Here is a 3,748-nt window from a genome sequence, read left to right as displayed (position 1 = left end):
GGCATCAGATTAATACTAGAACCAAGGTCACAAAGAGCTTTGTCTAAGGTCATCTTGCCTATGGTACATGAAACTACAAAACTGCCTGGATCTTTGAGCTTTGGTGGGATACCCCCTTGAATCACGGCACTACATTCTTCAGTGAGAAGCATTGTTTCCTTCTCTTGCCAACTTCTCTTTTTGTTGATAAGCTCCTTCAAAAACTTTGCATATAGGGGCATTTTCTCTAATGCCTCAGCCAGGGGGATGTTGATCTCTAATTTCTTGAAGACTTCAAGGAATTTAGGGAAGTGTTGGTCCTTAGTCTCCTTGTTGAACCTTTGGGGATATGGCAATGGAGGTGTGAAGTTCACTCCCTGCCTTTGTTCCTTGGTTGGTTCTTCTATTACTTCCTTCCCTTTTCTTGAGATTTGTGGCTGGTCTTCCTTTTCTTTGAGCTTCTCTGAAGTTTGCTTGCTTGCTGTTACTTCTTTGTTGCTAGCTTCCTCTTTCTCAGCTTGCTTCTTGTTATTTTCCTTTGGCTTCTTGGTTGCTCCTTCATCTTTCACCAAGATTTTTCCACTCCTTAGCTGTATAGCTTTGCACTCTTCCTTCGGATTTAGAATTGTATCACTTGGGAGTGAGCTTGATGGTCTTTCAGTTATAACTTGCTTGGAAAGCTGTCCAATCTACCTTTCTATGTTTCTTATGGAAGCTTTATTGTTCTTGGTTATAAGTTCTTGCCGCTTCATTATTTTCTCCATCATCATCTCCAACTGGGAGATTCTCTGAGAGTCTTGTAGAATTTGTGGTTGGTTGTGAGCTGGTGAGGGTGAATGATGGTTGTTTAGGTTGGTGGTTTGGTTATTGGATGGATAATGGTTGGAGTTGGGGTAAGTATTTTAGGGTTTTCTATATGAATTTTGGTTGTTATTCTGCTGGTTGTTGTGGTTTGTATTTTTCCAACTGTTTTGGTTTGAATTTCTTTTCCATGGCTACTGATTCTGAGTGTGATTGTCTCCCCATCTGAGATTAGGGTGGTTCTTCCATGATGGATTGTAGGTGTCACCATAGACTTTACTTGAGCCAGAACTTTGGTTGTGCATATACTGGACTTGTTCCTGCTACTGATCCTCTTAATTTTCTTCATTTGCCCCCCATGTGAGTGATGGTTGGCTTGTGTTTACTGCTGCAACTTGGAGGCTATCAATCCTTTTGGCCATTTGCTCAAATTGTTGCTGAATTTGCTGCTGCATCATTTTGTTTTGAGCTAGGATTGAGTCCACTCCTTCCAACTCTATTACTCCTTTCCTTTGTGATGGTTGGCGTTGCCTTTGGTGAGCTAAGAAATATTGGTTGTTATCCACCATATCAATAAGATTTTGAGCCTCCTCTGCAGTTTTCATCAATTGTAAAGAGCCCCCTGCTGAGTGGTCTAGTGCCTCCTGAGCTTTTAATGTCAACCCTTCATAAAAATTCTGCAATATGTCCCATTCATTGAACATTTCAGGAGGGTACTTCCTAATTAGAGCCTTGTATCTCTCCCATGCCTCATAAAGAGGTTCAGCATCCATCTGTGTGAATGTTTGTACTTCAGTCTTCAATCTAATAATCCTCTGATGTAGGTAAAATTTGGCAAGGAACTTGCTCACTAGATCCTCCCAATTGTTGATGCTATCTCTTGAAAATGACTCTAACCATTGAGTGGCTTTGTCTCTGAGGGAAAATGGAACTAACAGTAGCTTGTGTATATCTGGATGCACACCATTGGTTTTGACAGTATCACAAATCCTCAGAAAAGTGGATAAGTGTTGGTTTGGATCTTCAAGTGGTCCTCCTCCATAGGAGCAGTTGTTTTGAACCAAGGTGATGAGTTGTGGCTTCAGTTCAAAGTTATTTGCATTAACATTTGGGGTAAGAATGCTACTCCCACAATGTCTAGGATTTGCAAATGTATAGGAAGCAAAACTCTTCTCTGTGGTGGATTGTTATTGTTGTTGGCTGCTCCTGCTGGTAGATTTGTTGGGTTTGTTGAGTGTTCCTCCATTTCCTGGAACTCTTCCTCTGATTCTTCCTCTCCAATAACACTTTTCCCTCTTGCTTCTCTTCTTAATCTCCTGAGGGTTCTTTCGTCTTGTTCACAAATGGTGGGTATAGCTCCCCTTGTCCCTGACATACAAACGAAACATAAAAATCACACAAAACCAGAAAAACCAGGAAAACTTCACTCTATTGCTAAAGTGAGGTTTTAGTTAGCTAAAGCAAAAATTCAAACAGTTAGTGTGTTAGTCAAAATTAAAGAAACAGAAAAGAAAAAGTGCTTGATCTAGAACTCCACCTTCCTTAATCATTGTCAATCTAATCAATCCCCGGCAACGGCGCCAAAAACTTGATGTGTGGAAAATGATCCAACACAAAACTCACCGGCAAGTGGATCGGGTCGCATCAAGTAATAATAACTCACATGAGTGAGGTCGATCCCACAGGGATTGAAGGATTGAGCAATTTTAGTTAGGTAGTTGATTTAGTCAAGCGAACAAGAGTTTATTTGAGTGATTTGTATCCAACAGAAGCTAAATTGCATAAAATTTAAAGGGAGAGGGATAATTGACAAGAATTTAAAGTGCAGAAGAATTAAAAGAGATGAATCTTAAAGTGCAAGTAATGTAAATTGAAGAAACTTAGATTGTAAGAAACATAAATAACTGAAACGTAAAGTGCAAGAAATGTAAATGGCTTGAATCATAAAAGGATCTAGGAACTGAGAGTGCAGAAATTAAACAAGCAAAAGTAAATGACAATTAACAGAGAAGTGGAAGATGAATTTAGATGCAACAGATCTAAACAAGAAAAGAAGAATTACTTGAGAAACCAAGCAGAAAGCAAAATGTAGCTCAATTGCAATAGTTAAAGGGAAGTTGAGGATCTCAGGGGTGGAGGAGACTAGAAAATAAGTCTAGATCTCAAGTCCTTCCTTGATCCAACAAAAGAGTAATTGCAAAAAAAATAGAAACAATTACAGAAGAAGTAGAAGATGAATTCAGTAAAGAGACTTCAAATCCAAAATCACAATTCCTTGAATTATGCAGACAAATAAACAGAGAGAGATCTCAAGGTGAGATTGAAACAGAATTTTTTCAATTCTCCACCCAAGATCCAAAACAAAGAGTAAAAAGTAAAGAAGCAAGAACAAGGAAGAAGAGAGATCAATTCTCCTTCCAAATTCCCAAAATAGAACTCAGAGATCCAAAAGTAAAAATTCAAAAGAAAGTAAAAGTTAAAAATTCTAAATGAAAGCCAAAAGTTCCAGGTTTTTTTCTAAATCAAAATAGCTTCTATTTATACACTTCCTATTTTTAGATTTTAGAATTTGGAGTGGGCTTTTTAATTTTGTGAAAAATTGAATTAAATTGGATTTTTAATTGAATTTTTAGCCCATGTGTTGCTCCCAGGTTCAAGCTCGGTTCATGTGGAGAGCTGAGTTTTGGTGTTGCTTGTGTGTTGCGCACCAAGCCTTCCCTAGCCGTGCCAAATTGCTAGCGCTCGGTTCTTGGCACGAGCTGAGTTTTAATGCTGCTTTGGCCTCCAATTTTTGTGCGCACAGCCCCCTTCCTGGTCCGTGTCAAGTGTGTGTGACATGCTTCATGTGGCAAGGAAAGTAGCGCTCAGCTCTTGGCAAGAGCTGAGCTTGCTCCATGTCTTTGGTGAGGTCCCAAGCTCGAACCATTGGGAGAGCATTTGGGTGCCCAAATTTTGTGAAGGAAAACAA

This window comes from Arachis ipaensis, chromosome B04, assembly GCF_000816755.2.
Source record: "Arachis ipaensis cultivar K30076 chromosome B04, Araip1.1, whole genome shotgun sequence".
In the NCBI taxonomy this organism is placed as follows: domain Eukaryota; kingdom Viridiplantae; phylum Streptophyta; class Magnoliopsida; order Fabales; family Fabaceae; genus Arachis; species Arachis ipaensis.
Note: the sequence above shows the minus strand (reverse complement) of the source record.